Source organism: Triturus cristatus, chromosome 1_1, assembly GCF_964204655.1.
Source record: "Triturus cristatus chromosome 1_1, aTriCri1.1, whole genome shotgun sequence".
Taxonomy (NCBI): domain Eukaryota; kingdom Metazoa; phylum Chordata; class Amphibia; order Caudata; family Salamandridae; genus Triturus; species Triturus cristatus.
Genome location: NC_140579.1, coordinates 1,108,668,375 through 1,108,693,285, shown reverse-complemented (window position 1 = coordinate 1,108,693,285; position 24,911 = coordinate 1,108,668,375).

The window sequence follows — 24,911 nt, the reverse complement described above, 5'->3', positions numbered from 1 at the left end:
GCGAACATGCATATTGCGAGCGCGAAAATGACGAAAACTGTAAGTCCGCGTTGTCGCGCTGTGCAGAGTTACCAAAAGTACGCGAGCTGAATCCCTAGGCTTACATACTGCCTAAAAAGCCCTATTTATTTAACACACACCCAAAAAATGCTATTCCAGCCCAAAAAACACCTTTTGCAATAAAATCCAAAGCCATCCATGGTGTAAAAGAAAATCAACAGACAACACAAACTGTAAATTTAAATAACGCACCAAAGAATTGAGGCTGACTACCTCTGGGCCTACTGGCGGACTAGGCCACAAGCTTGGAACAGAATGGCAGAAGCAAGCACACTGCTTGGATGGCTCCACAAAATGGCCGCCACACAACCACAACAACAAGAAATGGAAGACAGTCAATGTACGCCTATGGCAAAAGCACAATGCCTGCCTTCCTAAAATGGCCGCCACACACATGCACAGGCCACCCACCACAAATAACCAAAAAGTGATTACAAAGGACAGGAACAGGAAGTTTTAGTGTCTGTGGAACTTACTTCCTCTCATAAAAATATTTTGAAAAAAATAAAAGCTTCTCCGTGCTCCAAACCTACAGCTCAATGACAACCTGAGGAGTTTCTTAGCAGAAATGCACAAAAAAGCATTTTCGAGAAGGATCTATCTTGCTCGCGAGATATTGTTTGCCAGATTGCAAAAGCTGCGTGTTCGGGATCGTGAACTGTACAAAAAGGCTTTATCGCGTGCGCAAACACGCATATTGCGAGCGCGAAAATGACGTAAACTGTTAGTCCGCATTGTCGCGCTGTGCAGAGTTACCAAAAGTACGCGAGCTGAATCCCTAGGCTTACATACTGCCTAAAAAGCCCTATTTATTTAACACACACCCAAAAAATGCTATTCTACCCCAAAAAACACCTTTTGCAATAAAATCGAAAGCCATCCATGGTGTAAAAGAAAATCAACAGACAACACAAACTGTAAATTTAAATAACGCACCAAAGATTTGAGGCTGACTACCTCTGGGCCTACTGGCGGACTAGGCCACAAGCTTGGAACAGAATGGCAAAAGCAAGCACACTGCTTGGATGGCTCCACAAAATGGCCACCACACACCCACAACAACAAGAAATGGAAGACAGTCAATGTACGCCTATGGCAAAAGCACAACGCCTGCCTTCCTAAAATGGCCGCCACACACATGCATAGGCCAACCACCACAAATAACCAAAAAGTGATTACAAAGGACAGGAACAGGAAGTTTTAGTGTCTGTGGAACTTACTTCCTCTCATAAAAATATTTTGAAAAAAATAAAAGCTTCTCCGTGCTCCAAACCTACAGCTCAATGACAACCTAAGGAGTTTTTTTTAGCAGAAATGCACAAAAAAGCGTTTTCGAGAAGGATCTATGTTGCTCGCGAGATATTGTTTGCCAGATTGCAAAAGCTGCGTGTTCGGGATCGTGAACTGTACAAAAAGGCTTTATCGCGTGCGCAAACACGCATATTGCGAGCGCGAAAATGACGAAAACTGTAAGTCTGCATTGTTGCGCTGTGCAGAGTTACCAAAAGTACGCGAGCTGAATCCCTAGGCTTACATACTGCCTAAAAAGCCCTATTTATTTAACACACACCCAAAAAATGCTATTCCACCCCAAAAAACACCTTTTGCAATAAAATCCAAAGCCATCCATGGTGTAAAAGAAAATCAACAGACAACACAAACTGTAAATTTCAATAACGCACCAAAGATTTGAGGCTGACTACCTCTGGGCCTACTGGCGGACTAGGCCACAAGCTTGGAACAGAATGGCAAAAGCAAGCACACTGCTTGGATGGCTCCACAAAATGGCCGCCACACACCTACAACAACAAGAAATGGAAGACAGTCAATGTACGCCTATGGCAAAAGCCCAATGCCTGCCTTCCTAAAATGGCCGCCACACACATGCACAGGCCACCCACCACAAATAACCAAAAAGTGATTACAAAGGACAGCAACAGGAAGTTTTAGTGTCTGTGGAACTTACTTCCTCTCATAAAAATATTTTGAAAAAAATAAAAGCTTCTCCCTGCTCCAAACCTACAGCTCAATGACAACCTGAGGAGTTTTTAAAGCAGAAATGCACAAAAAAGCATTTTCGAGAAGGATCTATGTTGCTCGCGAGATATTGTTTGCCAGATTGCAAAAGCTGCGTGTTCGGGATCGTGAACTGTACAAAAAGCCTTTATCGCGTGCGCAAACACACATATTGCGAGCGCGAAAATGACAAAAACTGTAAGTCCGCGTTGTCGCGCTGTGCAGAGTTACCAAAAGTACGCGAGCTGAATCCCTAGGCTTACATACTGCCTAAAAAGCCCTATTCATTTAACACACACCCACAAAATGCTATTCCACGCCAAAAAACACCTTTTGCAATAAAATCCAAAGCCATCCATGGTGTAAAAGAAAATCAACAGACAACACAAACTGTAAATTGAAATAACGCACCAAAGATTTGAGGCTGACTACCTCTGGGCCTACTGGCGGACTAAGCCACAAGCTTGGAACAGAATGGCAAAAGCAAGCACACTGCTTGGATGGCTCCACAAAATGGCCGCCACACACCCACAACAACAAGAAATGGAAGACAGTCAATGTACGCCTATGGCAAAAGCACAATGCCTGCCTTCCTAAAATGGCCGCCATACACATGCACAGGCCACCCACCACAAATAACCAAAAAGTGATTACAAAGGACAGGAACAGGAAGTTTTAGTGTCTGTGGAACTTACTTCCTCTCATCAAAATATTTTGAAAAAAATAAAAGCTTCTCCGTGCTCCAAACCTACAGCTCAATGACAACCTGAGGAGTTTTTTTAGCAGAAATGCACAAAAAAGCATTTTCAAGAAGGATCTATGTTGCTCGCGAGATATTGTTTGCCAGATTGCAAAAGCTGCGTGTTCGGGATCGTGAACTGTACAAAAAGGCTTTATCGCGTGCGCAAACACGCATATTGCGAGCGCGAAAATGACGAAAACTGTAAGTCCGCGTTGTCGCGCTGTGCAGAGTTACCAAAAGTACGCGAGCTGAATCCCTAGGCTTACATACTGCCTAAAAAGCCCTATTTATTTAACACACACCCAAAAAATGCTATTCCACCCCAAAAAACACCTTTTGCAATAAAATCCAAAGCCATCCATGGTGTAAAAGAAAATCAACAGACAACACAAACTGTAAATTTAAATAACGCACCAAAGATTTGAGGCTGACTACCTCTGGGCCTACTGGCGGACTAGGCCACAAGCTTGGAACAGAATGGCAAAAGCAAGCACACTGCTTGGATGGCTCCACAAAATGGCCACCACACACCTACAACAACAAGAAATGGAAGACAGTCAATGTACGCCTATGGCAAAAGCACAATGCCTGCCTTCCTAAAATGGCCGCCACACACATGCACAGGCCACCCACCACAAATAACCAAAAAGTGATTACAAAGGACAGGAACAGGAAGTTTTAGTGTCTGTGGAACTTACTTCCTCTCATAAAAAATTTTTGAAAAAAATAAAAGCTTCTCCGTGCTCCAAACCTACAGCTCAATGACAACCTGAGGAGTTTTTTAGCAGAAATGCACAAAAAAGCATTTTCGAGAAGGATCTATGTTGCTCGCGAGATATTGTTTGCCAGATTGCAAAAGCTGCGTGTTCGGGATCGCGAACTGTACGAAAAGGCTTTATCGCGTGCGCGAACACGCATATTGCGAGCGCGAAAATGACGAAAACTGTAAGTCCGTGTTGTCGCGCTGTGCAGAGTTACCAAAAGTACGCAAGCTGAATCCCTAGGCTTACATACTGCCTAAAAAGCCCTATTTATTTAACACACACCCAAAAAATGCTATTCATCCCAAAAAACACCTTTTGCAATAAAATCCAAAGCCATCCATGGTGTAAAAGAAAATCAACAGACAACACAAACTGTAAATTTAAATAACGCACCAAAGATTTGAGGCTGACTACCTCTGGGCCTACTGGCGGACTAGGCCACAAGCTTGGAACAGAATGGCAAAAGCAAGCACACTGCTTGGATGGCTCCACAAAATGGCCGCCACACACCCACAACAACAAGAAATGGAAGACAGTCAATGTACGCCTATGGCAAAAGCACAATGCCTGCCTTCCTAAAATGGCCGCCATACACATGCACAGGCCACCCACCACAAATAACCAAAAAGTGATTACAAAGGACAGGAACAGGAAGTTTTAGTGTCTGTGGAACTCACTTTCTCTCATAAAAATATTTTGAAAAAAATAAAAGCTTCTCCGTGCTCCAAACCTACAGCTCAATGACAACCTGAGGAGTTTTTTTAGGAGAAATGCACAAAAAAGCATTTTCGAGAAGGATCTATGTTGCTCGCGAGATATTGTTTGCCAGATTGCAAAAGCTGCGTGTTCGGGATCATAAACTGTACAAAAAGGCTTTATCGCGTGCGCGAACACGCATATTGCGAGCGCGAACATGACGAAAACTGTAAGTCCGCGTTGTCGCGCTGTGCAGAGTTAGCAAAAGTACGCGAGCTGAATCCCTAGGCTTACATACTGCCTAAAAAGCCCTATTTATTTAACACACACCCAAAAAATGCTATTCCACCCCAAAAAACACCTTTTGCAATAAAATCCAAAGCCATCCATGGTGTAAAAGAAAATCAACAGACAACACAAACTGTAAATTTAAATAACGCACCAAAGATTTGAGGCTGACTACCTCTGGGCCTACTGGTAGACTAGGCCACAAGCTTGGAACAGAATGGCAAAAGCAAGCACACTGCTTGGATGGCTCCACAAAATGGCTGCCACACACCCACAACAACAAGAAATGGAAGACAGTCAATGTACGCCTATGGCAAAAGCACAATGCCTGCCTTCCTAAAATGGCCGCCACACACATGCACAGGCCACCCACCACAAATAACCAAAAAGTGATTACAAAGGACAGGAACAGGAAGTTTTAGTGTCTGTGGAACTTACTTCCTCTCATAAAAATATTTTGAAAAAAATAAAAGCTTCTCCGTGCTCCAAACCTACAGCTCAATGACAACCTGAGGAGTTTTTTTAGCAGAAATGCACAAAAAAGCATTTTCGAGAAGGATCTATGTTGCTCGCGAGATATTGTTTGCCAGATTGCAAAAGCTGCGTGTTCGGGATCGTGAACTGTACAAAAAGCCTTTATCGCGTGCGCAAACACGCATATTGCGAGCGCGAAAATGACGAAAACTGTAAGTCCGCGTTGTCGCGCTGTGCAGAGTTACCAAAAGTACGCGAGCTGAATCCCTAGGCTTACATACTGCCTAAAAAGCCCTATTCATTTAACACACACCCACAAAATGCTATTCCACGCCAAAAAACACCTTTTGCAATAAAATCCAAAGCCATCCATGGTGTAAAAGAAAATCAACAGACAACACAAACTGTAAATTTAAATAACGCACCAAAGATTTGAGGCTGACTACCTCTGGGCCTACTGGCGGACTAAGCCACAAGCTTGGAACAGAATGGCAAACGCAAGCACACTGCTTGGATGGCTCCACAAAATGGCCGCCACACACCCACAACAACAAGAAATGGAAGACAGTCAATGTACGCCTATGGCAAAAGCACAATGCCTGCCTTCCTAAAATGGCCGCCATACACATGCACAGGCCACCCACCACAAATAACCAAAAAGTGATTACAAAGGACAGGAACAGGAAGTTTTAGTGTCTGTGGAACTTACTTCCTCTCATAAAAATATTTTGAAAAAAATAAAAGCTTCTCCATGCTCCAAACCTACAGCTTAATGACAACCTGAGGAGTTTTTTAGCAGAAATGCACAAAAAAACGTTTTCGAGAAGGATCTGTGTTGCTCGCGAGATATTGTTTGCCAGATTGCAAAAGCTGCGTGTTCAAGATCGCGAACTGTACGAAAAGGCTTTATCGCGTGCGCGAACACGCATATTGCGAGCCCGAAAATGACGAAAACTGTAAGTCCGTGTTGTCGCGCTGTGCAGAGTTACCAAAAGTACGCGAGCTGAATCCCTAGGCTTACATACTGCCTAAAAAGCCCTATTTATTTAACACACACCCAAAAAATGCTATTCCACCCCAAAAAAAACCTTTTGCAATAAAATCCAAAGCCATCCATGGTGTAAAAGAAAATCAACAGACAACACAAACTGTAAATTTAAATAACGCACCAAAGATTTGAGGCTGACTACCTCTGGGCCTACTGGCGGACTAGGCCACAAGCTTGGAACAGAATGGCAAAAGCAAGCACACTGCTTGGATGGCTCCACAAAATGGCCGCCACACACCCACAACAACAAGAAATGGAAGACAGTCAATGTACGCCTATGGCAAAAGCACAATGCTGCCTTCCTAAAATGGCCGCCACACACATGCACAGGCCACCCACCACAAATAACCAAAAAGTGATTACAAAGGACAGGAACAGGAAGTTTTAGTGTCTGTGGAACTTACTTCCTCTCATAAAAATATTTTGAAAAAAAAAAAAAGCTTCTCCGTGCTCCAAACCTACAGCTCAATGACAACCTGAGGAGTTTTTTTAGCAGAAATGCACAAAAAAGCGTTTTCGAGAAGGATCTATGTTGCTCGCGAGATATTGTTTGCCAGATTGCAAAAGCTGCGTGTTTGGGATCGTGAACTGTACAAAAAGGCTTTATCGCGTGCGCAAACACGCATATTGCGAGCGCGAAAATGACGAAAACTGTAAGTCCGCATTGTTGCGCTGTGCAGAGTTACCAAAAGTACGCGAGCTGAATCCCTAGGCTTACATACTGCCTAAAAAGCCCTATTTATTTAACACACACCCAAAAAATGCTATTCCACCCCAAAAAACACCTTTTGCAATAAAATCCAAAGCCATCCATGGTGTAAAAGAAAATCAACAGACAACACAAACTGTAAATTTCAATAACGCACCAAAGATTTGAGGCTGACTACCTCTGGGCCTACTGGCGGACTAGGCCACAAGCTTGGAACAGAATGGCAAAAGCAAGCACACTGCTTGGATGGCTCCACAAAATGGCCGCCACACACCTACAACAACAAGAAATGGAAGACAGTCAATGTACGCCTATGGCAAAAGCACAATGCCTGCCTTCCTAAAATGGCCGCCACACACATGCACAGGCCACCCACCACAAATAACCAAAAAGTGATTACAAAGGACAGGAACAGGAAGTTTTAGTGTCTGTGGAACTTACTTCCTCTCATAAAAATATTTTGAAAAAAATAAAAGCTTCTCCCTGCTCCAAACCTACAGCTCAATGACAACCTGAGGAGTTTTTAAAGCAGAAATGCACAAAAAAGCATTTTCGAGAAGGATCTATGTTGCTCGCGAGATATTGTTTGCCAGATTGCAAAAGCTGCGTGTTCGGGATCGTGAACTGTACAAAAAGGCTTTATCGCGTGCGCAAACACGCATATTGCGAGCGCGAAAATGACGAAAACTGTAAGTCCGCGTTGTCGCGCTGTGCAGAGTTACCAAAAGTACGCGAGCTGAATCCCTAGGCTTACATACTGCCTAAAAAGCCCTATTTATTTAACACACACCCAAAAAATGCTATTCCACCCCAAAAAACACCTTTTGCAATAAAATCCAAAGCCATCCATGGTGTAAAAGAAAATCCACAGACAACACAAACTGTAAATTTAAATAACGCACCAAAGATTTGAGGCTGACTACCTCTGGGCCTACTGGCGGACTAGGCCACAAGCTTGGAACAGAATGGCAAAAGCAAGCACACTGCTTGGATGGCTCCACAAAATGGCCGCCACACACCTACAACAACAAGAAATGGAAGACAGTCAATGTACGCCTATGGCAAAAGCACAATGCCTGCCTTCCTAAAATGGCCGCCACACACATGCACAGGCCACCCACCACAAATAACCAAAAAGTGATTACAAAGGACAGGAACAGGAAGTTTTAGTGTCTGTGGAACTTACTTCCTCTCATAAAAATATTTTGAAAAAAATAAAAGCTTCTCCGTGCTCCAAACCTACAGCTCAATGACAACCTGAGGAGTTTTTTTAGCAGAAATGCACAAAAAAGCATTTTCAAGAAGGATCTATGTTGCTCGCGAGATATTGTTTGCCAGATTGCAAAAGCTGCGTGTTCGGGATCGTGAACTGTACAAAAAGCCTTTATCGCGTGCGCAAACACGCATATTGCGAGCGCGAAAATGACGAAAACTGTAAGTCCGCGTTGTCGCGCTGTGCAGAGTTACCAAAAGTACGCGAGCTGAATCCCTAGGCTTACATACTGCCTAAAAAGCCCTATTCATTTAACACACACCCACAAAATGCTATTCCACGCCAAAAAACACCTTTTGCAATAAAATCCAAAGCCATCCATGGTGTAAAAGAAAATCAACAGACAACACAAACTGTAAATTTAAATAACGCACCAAAGATTTGAGGCTGACTACCTCTGGGCCTACTGGCGGACTAAGCCACAAGCTTGGAACAGAATGGCAAACGCAAGCACACTGCTTGGATGGCTCCACAAAATGGCCGCCACACACCCACAACAACAAGAAATGGAAGACAGTCAATGTACGCCTATGGCAAAAGCACAATGCCGGCCTTCCTAAAATGGCCGCCATACACATGCACAGGCCACCCACCACAAATAACCAAAAAGTGATTACAAAGGACAGGAACAGGAAGTTTTAGTGTCTGTGGAACTTACTTCCTCTCATAAAAATATTTTGAAAAAAATAAAAGCTTCTCCGTGCTCCAAACCTACAGCTTAATGACAACCTGAGGAGTTTTTTAGCAGAAATGCACAAAAAAACGTTTTCGAGAAGGATCTGTGTTGCTCGCGAGATATTGTTTGCCAGATTGCAAAAGCTGCGTGTTCAAGATCGCGAACTGTACGAAAAGGCTTTATCGCGTGCGCGAACACGCATATTGCGAGCCCGAAAATGACGAAAACTGTAAGTCCGTGTTGTCGCGCTGTGCAGAGTTACCAAAAGTACGCGAGCTGAATCCCTAGGCTTACATACTGCCTAAAAAGCCCTATTTATTTAACACACACCCAAAAAATGCTATTCCACCCCAAAAAAAACCTTTTGCAATAAAATCCAAAGCCATCCATGGTGTAAAAGAAAATCAACAGACAACACAAACTGTAAATTTAAATAACGCACCAAAGATTTGAGGCTGACTACCTCTGGGCCTACTGGCGGACTAGGCCACAAGCTTGGAACAGAATGGCAAAAGCAAGCACACTGCTTGGATGGCTCCACAAAATGGCCACCACACAACCACAACAACAAGAAATGGAAGACAGTCAATGTACGCCTATGGCAAAAGCACAATGCCTGCCTTCCTAAAATGGCCGCCACACACATGCACAGGCCACCCACCACAAATAACCAAAAAGTGATTACAAAGGACAGGAACAGGAAGTTTTAGTGTCTGTGGAACTTACTTCCTCTCATAAAAATATTTTGAAAAAAATAAAAGCTTCTCCGTGCTCCAAACCTACAGCTCAATGACAACCTGAGGAGTTTTTTTTAGCAGAAATGTACAAAAAAGCGTTTTCGAGAAGGATCTATGTTGCTCGCGAGATATTGTTTGCCAGATTGCAAAAGCTGCGTGTTTGGGATCGTGAACTGTACAAAAAGCCTTTATCGCGTGCGCAAACACGCATATTGCGAGCGCGAAAATGACGAAAACTGTAAGTCCGCGTTGTCGCGCTGTGCAGAGTTACCAAAAGTACGCGAGCTGAATCCCTAGGCTTACATACTGCCTAAAAAGCCCTATTCATTTAACACACACCCACAAAATGCTATTCCACGCCAAAAAACACCTTTTGCAATAAAATCAAAGCCATCCATGGTGTAAAAGAAAATCAACAGACAACACAAACTGTAAATTTAAATAACGCACCAAAGATTTGAGGCTGACTACCTCTGGGCCTACTGGCGGACTAAGCCACAAGCTTGGAACAGAATGGCAAAAGCAAGCACACTGCTTGGATGGCTCCATAAAATGGCCGCCACACACCCACAACAACAAGAAATGGAAGACAGTCAATGTACGCCTATGGCAAAAGCACAATGCCTGCCTTCCTAAAATGGCCGCCATACACATGCACAGGCCACCCACCACAAATAACCAAAAAGTGATTACAAAGGACAGGAACAGGAAGTTTTAGTGTCTGTGGAACTTACTTCCTCTCATCAAAATATTTTGAAAAAAATAAAAGCTTCTCCGTGCTCCAAACCTACAGCTCAATGACAACCTGAGGAGTTTTTTTAGCAGAAATGCACAAAAAAGCATTTTCGAGAAGGATCTATGTTGCTCGCGAGATATTGTTTGCCAGATTGCAAAAGCTGCGTGTTCGGGATCGTGAACTGTACAAAAAGGCTTTATCGCGTGCGCAAACACGCATATTGCGAGCGCGAAAATGACGAAAACTGTAAGTCCGCGTTGTCGCGCTGTGCAGAGTTACCAAAAGTACGCGAGCTGAATCCCTAGGCTTACATACTGCCTAAAAAGCCCTATTTATTCAACACACACACAAAAAATGCTATTCCACCCCAAAAAACACCTTTTGCAATAAAATCCAAAGCCATCCATGGTGTAAAAGAAAATCAACAGACAACACAAACTGTAAATTTAAATAACGCACCAAAGATTTGAGGCTGACTACCTCTGGGCCTACTGGCGGACTAGGCCACAAGCTTGGAACAGAATGGCAAAAGCAAGCACACTGCTTGGATGGCTCCACAAAATGGCCGCCACACACCCACAACAACAAGAAATGGAAGACAGTCAATGTACGCCTATGGCAAAAGCACAATGCTGCCTTCCTAAAATGGCCGCCACACACATGCACAGGCCACCCACCACAAATAACCAAAAAGTGATTACAAAGGACAGGAACAGGAAGTTTTAGTGTCTGTGGAACTTACTTCCTCTCATAAAAATATTTTGAAAAAAAAAAAAAGCTTCTCCGTGCTCCAAACCTACAGCTCAATGACAACCTGAGGAGTTTTTTTAGCAGAAATGCACAAAAAAGCGTTTTCGAGAAGGATCTATGTTGCTCGCGAGATATTGTTTGCCAGATTGCAAAAGCTGCGTGTTTGGGATCGTGAACTGTACAAAAAGGCTTTATCGCGTGCGCAAACACGCATATTGCGAGCGCGAAAATGACGAAAACTGTAAGTCCGCATTGTTGCGCTGTGCAGAGTTACCAAAAGTACGCGAGCTGAATCCCTAGGCTTACATACTGCCTAAAAAGCCCTATTTATTTAACACACACCCAAAAAATGCTATTCCACCCCAAAAAACACCTTTTGCAATAAAATCCAAAGCCATCCATGGTGTAAAAGAAAATCCACAGACAACACAAACTGTAAATTTAAATAACGCACCAAAGATTTGAGGCTGACTACCTCTGGGCCTACTGGCGGACTAGGCCACAAGCTTGGAACAGAATGGCAAAAGCAAGCACACTGCTTGGATGGCTCCACAAAATGGCCGCCACACACCTACAACAACAAGAAATGGAAGACAGTCAATGTACGCCTATGGCAAAAGCACAATGCCTGCCTTCCTAAAATGGCCGCCACACACATGCACAGGCCACCCACCACAAATAACCAAAAAGTGATTACAAAGGACAGGAACAGGAAGTTTTAGTGTCTGTGGAACTTACTTCCTCTCATAAAAATATTTTGAAAAAAATAAAAGCTTCTCCGTGCTCCAAACCTACAGCTCAATGACAACCTGAGGAGTTTTTTTAGCAGAAATGCACAAAAAAGCATTTTCAAGAAGGATCTATGTTGCTCGCGAGATATTGTTTGCCAGATTGCAAAAGCTGCGTGTTCGGGATCGTGAACTGTACAAAAAGCCTTTATCGCGTGCGCAAACACGCATATTGCGAGCGCGAAAATGACGAAAACTGTAAGTCCGCGTTGTCGCGCTGTGCAGAGTTACCAAAAGTACGCGAGCTGAATCCCTAGGCTTACATACTGCCTAAAAAGCCCTATTCATTTAACACACACCCACAAAATGCTATTCCACGCCAAAAAACACCTTTTGCAATAAAATCCAAAGCCATCCATGGTGTAAAAGAAAATCAACAGACAACACAAACTGTAAATTTAAATAACGCACCAAAGATTTGAGGCTGACTACCTCTGGGCCTACTGGCGGACTAAGCCACAAGCTTGGAACAGAATGGCAAACGCAAGCACACTGCTTGGATGGCTCCACAAAATGGCCGCCACACACCCACAACAACAAGAAATGGAAGACAGTCAATGTACGCCTATGGCAAAAGCACAATGCCGGCCTTCCTAAAATGGCCGCCATACACATGCACAGGCCACCCACCACAAATAACCAAAAAGTGATTACAAAGGACAGGAACAGGAAGTTTTAGTGTCTGTGGAACTTACTTCCTCTCATAAAAATATTTTGAAAAAAATAAAAGCTTCTCCGTGCTCCAAACCTACAGCTTAATGACAACCTGAGGAGTTTTTTAGCAGAAATGCACAAAAAAACGTTTTCGAGAAGGATCTGTGTTGCTCGCGAGATATTGTTTGCCAGATTGCAAAAGCTGCGTGTTCAAGATCGCGAACTGTACGAAAAGGCTTTATCGCGTGCGCGAACACGCATATTGCGAGCCCGAAAATGACGAAAACTGTAAGTCCGTGTTGTCGCGCTGTGCAGAGTTACCAAAAGTACGCGAGCTGAATCCCTAGGCTTACATACTGCCTAAAAAGCCCTATTTATTTAACACACACCCAAAAAATGCTATTCCACCCCAAAAAAAACCTTTTGCAATAAAATCCAAAGCCATCCATGGTGTAAAAGAAAATCAACAGACAACACAAACTGTAAATTTAAATAACGCACCAAAGATTTGAGGCTGACTACCTCTGGGCCTACTGGCGGACTAGGCCACAAGCTTGGAACAGAATGGCAAAAGCAAGCACACTGCTTGGATGGCTCCACAAAATGGCCGCCACACACCCACAACAACAAGAAATGGAAGACAGTCAATGTACGCCTATGGCAAAAGCACAATGCTGCCTTCCTAAAATGGCCGCCACACACATGCACAGGCCACCCACCACAAATAACCAAAAAGTGATTACAAAGGACAGGAACAGGAAGTTTTAGTGTCTGTGGAACTTACTTCCTCTCATAAAAATATTTTGAAAAAAAAAAAAAGCTTCTCCGTGCTCCAAACCTACAGCTCAATGACAACCTGAGGAGTTTTTTTAGCAGAAATGCACAAAAAAGCGTTTTCGAGAAGGATCTATGTTGCTCGCGAGATATTGTTTGCCAGATTGCAAAAGCTGCGTGTTCGGGATGGCGAACTGTACAAAAAGGCTTTATCGCGTGCGCGAACATGCATATTGCGAGCGCGAAAATGACGAAAACTGTAAGTCCGCGTTGTCGCGCTGTGCAGAGTTACCAAAAGTACGCGAGCTGAATCCCTAGGCTTACATACTGCCTAAAAAGCCCTATTTATTTAACACACACCCAAAAAATGCTATTCCAGCCCAAAAAACACCTTTTGCAATAAAATCCAAAGCCATCCATGGTGTAAAAGAAAATCAACAGACAACACAAACTGTAAATTTAAATAACGCACCAAAGAATTGAGGCTGACTACCTCTGGGCCTACTGGCGGACTAGGCCACAAGCTTGGAACAGAATGGCAAAAGCAAGCACACTGCTTGGATGGCTCCACAAAATGGCCACCACACAACCACAACAACAAGAAATGGAAGACAGTCAATGTACGCCTATGGCAAAAGCACAATGCCTGCCTTCCTAAAATGGCCGCCACACACATGCACAGGCCACCCACCACAAATAACCAAAAAGTGATTACAAAGGACAGGAACAGGAAGTTTTAGTGTCTGTGGAACTTACTTCCTCTCATAAAAATATTTTGAAAAAAATAAAAGCTTCTCCGTGCTCCAAACCTACAGCTCAATGACAACCTGAGGAGTTTTTTTTAGCAGAAATGCACAAAAAAGCGTTTTCGAGAAGGATCTATGTTGCTCGCGAGATATTGTTTGCCAGATTGCAAAAGCTGCGTGTTTGGGATCGTGAACTGTACAAAAAGCCTTTATCGCGTGCGCAAACACGCATATTGCGAGCGCGAAAATGACGAAAACTGTAAGTCCGCGTTGTCGCGCTGTGCAGAGTTACCAAAAGTACGCGAGCTGAATCCCTAGGCTTACATACTGCCTAAAAAGCCCTATTCATTTAACACACACCCACAAAATGCTATTCCACGCCAAAAAACACCTTTTGCAATAAAATCAAAGCCATCCATGGTGTAAAAGAAAATCAACAGACAACACAAACTGTAAATTTAAATAACGCACCAAAGATTTGAGGCTGACTACCTCTGGGCCTACTGGCGGACTAAGCCACAAGCTTGGAACAGAATGGCAAAAGCAAGCACACTGCTTGGATGGCTCCACAAAATGGCCGCCACACACCCACAACAACAAGAAATGGAAGACAGTCAATGTACGCCTATGGCAAAAGCACAATGCCTGCCTTCCTAAAATGGCCGCCATACACATGCACAGGCCACCCACCACAAATAACCAAAAAGTGATTACAAAGGACAGGAACAGGAAGTTTTAGTGTCTGTGGAACTTACTTCCTCTCATCAAAATATTTTGAAAAAAATAAAAGCTTCTCCGTGCTCCAAACCTACAGCTCAATGACAACCTGAGGAGTTTTTTTAGCAGAAATGCACAAAAAAGCATTTTCGAGAAGGATCTATGTTGCTCGCGAGATATTGTTTGCCAGATTGCAAAAGCTGCGTGTTCGGGATCGTGAACTGTACAAAAAGGCTTTATCGCGTGCGCAAACACGCATATTGCGAGCGCGAAAATGACGAAAACTGTAAGTCCGCGTTGTCGCGCTGTGCAGAGTTACCAAAAGTACGCGAGCTGAATCCCTAGGCTTACATACTGCCTAAAAAGCCCTATTTATTCAACACACACACAAAAAATGCTATTCCACCCCAAAAAACACCTTTTGCAATAAAATCCAAAGCCATCCATGGTGTAAAAGAAAATCAACAGACAACACAAACTGTAAATTTAAATAACGCACCAAAGATTTGAGGCTGACTACCTCTGGGCCTACTGGCGGACTAGGCCACAAGCTTGGAACAGAATGGCAAAAGCAAGCACACTGCTTGGATGGCTCCACAAAATGGCCGCCACACACCTACAACAACAAGAAATGGAAGACAGTCAATGTACGCCTATGGCAAAAGCACAATGCCTGCCTTCCTAAAATGGCCGCCACACACATGCACAGGCCACCCACCACAAATAACCAAAAAGTGATTACAAAGGACAGGAACAGGAAGTTTTAGTGTCTGTGGAACTTACTTCCTCTCATAAAAATTTTTTGAAAAAAATAAAAGCTTCTCCGTGCTCCAAACCTACAGCTCAATGACAACCTGAGGAGTTTTTTAGCAGAAATGCACAAAAAAGCGTTTTCGAGAAGGATCTATGTTGCTCGCGAGATATTGTTTGCCAGATTGCAAAAGCTGTGTGTTCGGGATCGCGAACTGTACGAAAAGGCTTTATCGCGTGCGCGAACAAGCATATTGCGAGCGCGAAAATGACGAAAACTGTAAGTCCGTGTTGTCGCGCTGTGCAGAGTTACCAAAAGTACGCAAGCTGAATCCCTAGGCTTACATACTGCCTAAAAAGCCCTATTTATTTAACACACACCAAAAAAATGCTATTCCACCCCAAAAAACACCTTTTGCAATAAAATCCAAAGCCATCCATGGTGTAAAAGAAAATCAACAGACAACACAAACTGTAAATTTAAATAACGCACCAAAGATTTGAGGCTGACTACCTCTGGGCCTACTGGCGGACAAGGCCACAAGCTTGGAACAGAATGGCAAAAGCAAGCACACTGCTTGGAGGGCTCCACAAAATGGCCGCCACACACCCACAACAACAAGAAATGGAAGACAGTCAATGTACGCCTATGGCAAAAGCACAATGCCTGCCTTCCTAAAATGGCCGCCATACACATGCACAGGCCACCCACCACAAATAACCAAAAAGTGATTACAAAGGACAGGAACAGGAAGTTTTAGTGTCTGTGGAACTCACTTTCTCTCATAAAAATATTTTGAAAAAAATAAAAGCTTCTCCGTGCTCCAAACCTACAGCTCAATGACAACCTGAGGAGTTTTTTTAGGAGAAATGCACAAAAAAGCATTTTCGAGAAGGATCTATGTTGCTCGCGAGATATTGTTTGCCAGATTGCAAAAGCTGCGTGTTCGGGATCGTAAACTGTACAAAAAGGCTTTATCGCGTGCGCGAACACGCATATTGCGAGCGCGAACATGACGAAAACTGTAAGTCCGCGTTGTCGCGCTGTGCAGAGTTACCAAAAGTACGCAAGCTGAATCCCTAGGCTTCCATACTGCCTAAAAAGCCCTATTTATTTAACACACACCCAAAAAATGCTATTCCACCCCAAAAAACACCTTTTGCAATAAAATCCAAAGCCATCCATGGTGTAAAAGAAAATCAACAGACAACACAAACTGTAAATTTAAATAACGCACCAAAGATTTGAGGCTGACTACCTCTGGGCCTACTGGCGGACTAGGCCACAAGCTTGGAACAGAATGGCAAAAGCAAGCACACTGCTTGGATGGCTCCACAAAATGGCCGCCACACACCCACAACAACAAGAAATGGAAGACAGTCAATGTACGCCTATGGCAAAAGCACAATGCCTGCCTTCCTAAAATGGCCGCCACACACATGCACAGGCCGCTCACCACAAATAACCAAAAAATGATTACAAAGGACAGGAAGTTTAAGAGTCTGTGGAACTGTGGAACTTACTTCCTCTCATAAAAATATTTAGAAAAAAATAAAAGCTTCTCCGTGCTCCAAACCTACAGCTCAATGACAACCTGAGGAGTTTTTTTTAGCAGAAATGCACAAAAAAGCGTTTTCGAGAAGGATCTATGTTGCTCGCGAGATATTGTTTGCCAGATTGCAAAAGCTGCGTGTTCGGGATTGTGAACTGTACAAAAAGGCTTTATCGCGTGCGCAAACACGCATATTGCGAGCGCGAAAATGACGAAAACTGTAAGTCCGCATTGTCGCGCTGTGCAGAGTTACCAAAAGTACGCGAGCTGAATCCCTAGGCTTACATACTGCCTAAAAAGCCCTATTTATTTAACACACACCCAAAAAATGCTATTCCACCCCAAAAAACACCTTTTGCAATAAAATCCAAAGCCATCCATGGTGTAAAAGAAAATCAACAGACAACACAAACTGTAAATTTCAATAACGCACCAAAGATTTGAGGCTGACTACCTCTGGGCCTACTGGCGGACTAGGCCACAAGCTTGGAACAGAATGGCAAAAGCAAGCACACTGCTTGGATGGCTCCACAAAATGGCCGCCACACACCTACAACAACAAGAAATGGAAGACAGTCAATGTACGCCTATGGCAAAAGCACAATGCCTGCCTTCCTAAAATGGCCTCCAAACACATGCACAGGCCACCCACCACAAATAACCAAAAAGTGATTACAAAGGACAGGAACAGGAATTTTTAGTGTCTGTGGAACTTACTTCCTCTCATAAAAATATTTTGAAAAAAATAAAAGCTTCTCCGTGCTCCAAACCTACAGCTCAATGACAACCTGAGGAGTTTTTTTAGCAGAAATGCACAAAAAAGCATTTTCGAGAAGGATCTTTGTTGCTCGCGAGATATTGTTTGCCAGATTGCAAAAGCTGCGTGTTCGGGATCGTGAACTGTACAAAAAGCCTTTATCGCGTGCGCAAACACGCATATTGTGAGCGCGAAAATGACGAAAACTGTAAGTCCGCGTTGTCGCGCTGTGCAGAGTTACCAAAAGTACGCGAGCTGAATCCCTAGGCTTACATACTGCCTAAAAAGCCCTATTCATTTAACACACACCCACAAAATGCTATTCCACGCCAAAAAACACCTTTTGCAATAAAATCCAAAGCCATCCATCGTGTAAAAGAAAATCAACAGACAACACAAACTGTAAATTTAAATAACGCACCAAAGATTTGAGGCTGACTACCTCTGGGCCTACTGGCGGACTAAGCCACAAGCTTGGAACAGAATGGAAAACGCAAGCACACTGCTTGGATGGCTCCACAAAATGGCCGCCACACACCCACAACAACAAGAAATGGAAGACAGTCAATGTACGCCTATGGCAAAAGCACAATGCCTGCCTTCCTAAAATGGCCGCCATACACATGCACAGGCCACCCACCACAAATAACCAAAAAGTGATTACAAAGGACAGGAACAGGAAGTTTTAGTGTCTGTGGAACTTACTTCCTCTCATAAAAATATTTTGAAAAAAATAAAAGCTTCTCCGTGCTCCAAACCTACAGCTCAATGACAACCTGAGGAGTTTTTTTAGCAGAAATGCACAAAAAAGCATTTTCGAGAAGGATCTATGTTGCTCGCGAGATATTGTTTGCCAGATTGCAAAAGCTGCGTGTTCGGGATCGTGAACTGTACAAAAAGGCTTTATCGCGTGCGCAAACACGCATATTGCGAGCGCGAAAATGACGAAAACTGTAAGTCCGCGTTGTCGCGCTGTGCAGAGTTACCAAAAGTACGCGAGCTGAATCCCTAGGCTTACATACTGCCTAAAAAGCCCTATTTATTTAACACACACCCAAAAAATGCTATTCCACCCCAAAAAACACCTTTTGCAATAAAATCCAAAGCCATCCATGGTGTAAAAGAAAATCAACAGACAACACAAACTGTAAATTTAAATAACGCACCAAAGATTTGAGGCTGACTACCTCTGGGCCTACTGGCGGACTAGGCCACAAGCTTGGAACAGAATGGCAAAAGCAAGCACACTGCTTGGATGGCTCCCCAAAATGTCCGCCACACACCTACAACAACAAGAAATGGAAGACAGTCAATGTACGCCTATGGCAAAAGCACAATGCCTGCCTTCCTAAAATGGCCGCCACACACATGCACAGGCCACCCACCACAAATAACCAAAAAGTGATTACAAAGGACAGGAACAGGAAGTTTTAGTGTCTGTGGAACTTACTTCCTCTCATAAAAATATTTTGAAAAAAATAAAAGCTTCTCCGTGCTCCAAACCTACAGCTCAATGACAACCTGAGGAGTTTTTTAGCAGTAATGCACAAAAAAGCGTTTTCGAGAAGGATCTATGTTGCTCGCGAGATATTGTTTGCCAGATTGCAAAAGCTGCGTGTTCGGGATCGCGAACTGTACGAAAAGGCTTTATCGCGTGCGCGAACACGTATATTGCGAGCGCGAAAATGACGAAAACTGTAAGTCCGTGTTGTCGCGCTGTGCAGAGTTAACAAAAGTACGCGAGCTGAATCCCTAGGCTTACATACTGCCTAAAAAGCCCTATTTATTTAACACACACCCAAAAAATGCTATTCCACCCCAAAAAACACCTTTTGCAATAAAATCCAAAGCCATCCATGGTGTAAAAGAAAATCAACAGACAACACACACTGTAAATTTAAATAACGCACCAAAGATTTGAGGCTGACTACCTCTGGGCCTACTGGCGGACTAGGCCACAAGCTTGGAACAGAATGGCAAAAGCAAGCACACTGCTTGGATGGCTCCACAAAATGGCCGCCACACACCCACAACAACAAGAAATGGAAGACAGTCAATGTACGCCTATGGCAAAAGCACAATGCCTGCCTTCCTAAAATGGCCGCCATACACATGCACAGGCCACCCACCACAAATAACCAAAAAGTGATTACAAAGGACAGGAACAGGAAGTTTTAGTGTCTGTGGAACTTACTTCCTCTCATAAAAATATTTTGAAAAAAATAAAAGCTTCTCCGTGCTCCAAACCTACAGCTCAATGACAACCTGAGGAGTTTTTTTAGGAGAAATGCACAAAAAAGCATTTTCGAGAAGGATCTATGTTGCTCGCGAGATATTGTTTGCCAGATTGCAAAAGCTGCGTGTTCGGGATCGTAAACTGTACAAAAAGGCTTTATCGCGTGCGCGAACACGCATATTGCGAGCGCGAACATGACGAAAACTGTAAGTCCGCGTTGTCGCGCTGTGCAGAGTTACCAAAAGTACGCAAGCTGAATCCCTAGGCTTCCATACTGCCTAAAAAGCCCTATTTATTTAACACACACCCAAAAAATGCTATTCCACCCCAAAAAACACCTTTTGCAATAAAATCCAAAGCCATCCATGGTGTAAAAGAAAATCAACAGACAACACAAACTGTAAATTTAAATAACGCACCAAAGATTTGAGTCTGACTACCTCTGGGCCTACTGGCGGACTAGGCCACAAGCTTGGAACAGAATGGCAAAAGCAAGCACACTGCTTGGATGGCTCCACAAAATGGCCGCCACACACCCACAACACCAAGAAATGGACGACAGTCAATGTACGCCTATGGCAAAAGCACAATGCCTGCCTTCCTAAAATGGCCGCCACAGACATGCACAGGCCACTCACCACAAATAACCAAAAAGTGATTACAAAGGACAGGAAGTTTAAGAGTCTGTGGAACTTACTTCCTCTCATAAAAATATTTAGAAAAAAATAAAAGCTTCTCCGTGCTCCAAACCTACAGCTCAATGACAACCTGAGGAGTTTTTTTAGCAGAAATGCACAAAAAAGCATTTTCGAGAAGGATCTATGTTGCTCGCGAGATATTGTTTGCCAGATTGCAAAAGCTGCGTGTTCGGGATCGTGAACTGTACAAAAAGGCTTTATCGCGTGCGCAAACACGCATATTGCGAGCGCGAAAATGACGAAAACTGTAAGTCCGCGTTGTCGCGCTGTGCAGAGTTACCAAAAGTACGCGAGCTGAATCCCTAGGCTTACATACTGCCTAAAAAGCCCTATTTATTTAACACACACCCAAAAAATGCTATTCCACCCCAAAAAACACCTTTTGCAATAAAATCCAAAGCCATCCATGGTGTAAAAGAAAATCAACAGACAACAAAACTGTAAATTTAAATAACGCACCAAAGATTTGAGGCTGACTACCTCTGGGCCTACTGGCGGACTAGGCCACAAGCTTGGAACACAATGGCAAAAGCAAGCACACTGCTTGGATGGCTCCACAAAATGGCCGCCACACACCTACAACAACAAGAAATGGAAGACAGTCAATGTACGCCTATGGCAAAAGCACAATGCCTGCCTTCCTAAAATGGCCGCCACACACATGCACAGGCCACCCACCACAAATAACCAAAAAGTGATTACAAAGGACAGGAACAGGAAGTTTTAGTGTCTGTGGAACTCACTTTCTCTCATAAAAATTTTTTGAAAAAAATAAAAGCTTCTCCGTGCTCCAAACCTACAGCTCAATGACAACCTGAGGAGTTTTTTTAGGAGAAATGCACAAAAAAGCATTTTCGAGAAGGATCTATGTTGCTCGCGAGATATTGTTTGCCAGATTGCAAAAGCTGCGTGTTCGGGATCGTAAACTGTACAAAAAGGCTTTATCGCGTGCGCGAACACGCATATTGCGAGCGCGAACATGACGAAAACTGTAAGTCCGCGTTGTCGCGCTGTGCAGAGTTACCAAAAGTACGCAAGCTGAATCCCTAGGCTTCCATACTGCCTAAAAAGCCCTATTTATTTAACACACACCCAAAAAATGCTATTCCACCCCAAAAAACACCTTTTGCAATAAAATCCAAAGCCATCCATGGTGTAAAAGAAAATCAACAGACAACACAAACTGTAAATTTAAATAACGCACCAAAGATTTGAGGCTGACTACCTCTGGGCCTACTGGCGGACTAAGCCACAAGCTTGGAACAGAATGGCAAACGCAAGCACACTGCTTGGATGGCTCCACAAAATGGCCGCCACACACCCACAACAACAAGAAATGGAAGACAGTCAATGTACGCCTATGGCAAAAGCACAATGCCTGCCTTCCTAAAATGGCCGCCATACACATGCACAGGCCACCTACCACAAATAACCAAAAAGTGATTACAAAGGACAGGAACAGGAAGTTTTAGTGTCTGTGGAACTTACTTCCTCTCATAAAAATATTTTGAAAAAAATAAAAGCTTCTCCGTGCTCCAAACCTACAGCTCAATGACAACCTGAGGAGTTTTTTTAGCAGAAATGCACAAAAAAGCATTTTCGAGAAGGATCTATGTTGCTCGCGAGATATTGTTTGCCAGATTGCAAAAGCTGCGTGTTCGGGATCGTGAACTGTACAAAAAGGCTTTATCGCGTGCGCAAACACGCATATTGCGAGCGCGAAAATGACGAAAACTGTAAGTCCGCGTTGTCGCGCTGTGCAGAGTTACCAAAAGTACGCGAGCTGAATCCCTAGGCTTACATACTGCCTAAAAAGCCCTATTTATTTAACACACACCCAAAAAATGCTATTCCACCCCAAAAAACACCTTTTGCAATAAAATCCAAAGCCATCCATGGTGTAAAAGAAAATCAACAGACAACACAAACTGTAAATTTAAATAACGCACCAAAGATTTGAGGCTGACTACCTCTGGGCCTACTGGCGGACTAGGCCACAAGCTTGGAACAGAATGGCAAAAGCAAGCACACTGCTTGGATGGCTCCCCAAAATGTCCGCCACACACCTACAACAACAAGAAATGGAAGACAGTCAATGGACGCCTATGGCAAAAGCACAATGCCTGCCTTCCTAAAATGGCCGCCACACACATGCACAGGCCACCCACCACAAATAACCAAAAAGTGATTACAAAGGACAGGAACAGGAAGTTTTAGTGTCTGTGGAACTTACTTCCTCTCATAAAAATATTTTGAAAAAAATAAAAGCTTCTCCGTGCTCCAAACCTACAGCTCAATGACAACCTGAGGAGTTTTTTAGCAGTAATGCACAAAAAAGCGTTTTCGAGAAGGATCTATGTTGCTCGCGAGATATTGTTTGCCAGATTGCAAAAGCTGCGTGTTCGGGATCGCGAACTGTACGAAAAGGCTTTATCGCGTGCGCGAACACGTATATTGCGAGCGCGAAAATGACGAAAACTGTAAGTCCGTGTTGTCGCGCTGTGCAGAGTTACCAAAAGTACGCGAGCTGAATCCCTAGGCTTACATACTGCCTAAAAAGCCCTATTTATTTAACACACACCCAAAAAATGCTATTGCACCCCAAAAAACACCTTTTGCAATAAAATCCAAAGCCATCCATGGTGTAAAAGAAAATCAACAGACAACACACACTGTAAATTTAAATAACGCACCAAAGATTTGAGGCTGACTACCTCTGGGCCTACTGGCGGACTAGGCCACAAGCTTGGAACAGAATGGCAAAAGCAAGCACACTGCTTGGATGGCTCCACAAAATGGCCGCCACACACCCACAACAACAAGAAATGGAAGACAGTCAATGTACGCCTATGGCAAAAGCACAATGCCTGCCTTCCTAAAATGGCCGCCATACACATGCACAGGCCACCCACCACAAATAACCAAAAAGTGATTACAAAGGACAGGAACAGGAAGTTTTAGTGTCTGTGGAACTCACTTCCTCTCATAAAAATATTTTGAAAAAAATAAAAGCTTCGTGCTCCAAACCTACAGCTCAATGACAACCTGAGGAGTTTTTTTAGGAGAAATGCACAAAAAAGCATTTTCGAGAAGGATCTATGTTGCTCGCGAGATATTGTTTGCCAGATTGCAAAAGCTGCGTGTTCGGGATCGTAAACTGTACAAAAAGGCTTTATCGCGTGCGCGAACACGCATATTGCGAGCGCGAACATGACGAAAACTGTAAGTCCGCGTTGTCGCGCTGTGCAGAGTTTCCAAAAGTACGCAAGCTGAATCCCTAGGCTTCCATACTGCCTAAAAAGCCCTATTTATTTAACACACACCCAAAAAATGCTATTCCACCCCAAAAAACACCTTTTGCAATAAAATCCAAAGCCATCCATGGTGTAAAAGAAAATCAACAGACAACACAAACTGTAAATTTAAATAACGCACCAAAGATTTGAGGCTGACTACCTCTGGGCCTACTGGCGGACTAGGCCACAAGCTTGGAACAGAATGGCAAAAGCAAGCACACTGCTTGGATGGCTCCCCAAAATGGCCGCCACACACCTACAACAACAAGAAATGGAAGACAGTCAATGTACGTCTATGGCAAAAGCACAATGCCTGCCTTCCTAAAATGGCCGCCACACACATGCACAGGCCACCCACCACAAATAACCAAAATGTGATTACAAAGGACAGGAACAGGAAGTTTTAGTGTCTGTGGAACTTACTTCCTCTCATAAAAATATTTTGAAAAAAATAAAAGCTTCTCCGTGCTCCAAACCTACAGCTCAATGACAACCTGAGGAGTTTTTTAGCAGTAATGCACAAAAAAGCGTTTTCGAGAAGGATCTATGTTGCTCACGAGATATTGTTTGCCAGATTGCAAAAGCTGCGTGTTCGGGATCGCGAACTGTACGAAAAGGCTTTATCGCGTGCGCGAACACGTATATTGCGAGCGCGAAAATGACGAAAACTGTAAGTCCGTGTTGTCGCGCTGTGCAGAGTTACCAAAAGTACGCGAGCTGAATCCCTAGGCTTACATACTGCCTAAAAAGCCCTATTTATTTAACACACACCCAAAAAATGCTATTCCACCCCAAAAAACACCTTTTGCAATAAAATCCAAAGCCATCCATGGTGTAAAAGAAAATCAACAGACAACACACACTGTAAATTTAAATAACGCACCAAAGATTTGAGGCTGACTACCTCTGGGCCTACTGGCGGACTAGGCCACAAGCTTGGAACAGAATGGCAAAAGCAAGCACACTGCTTGGA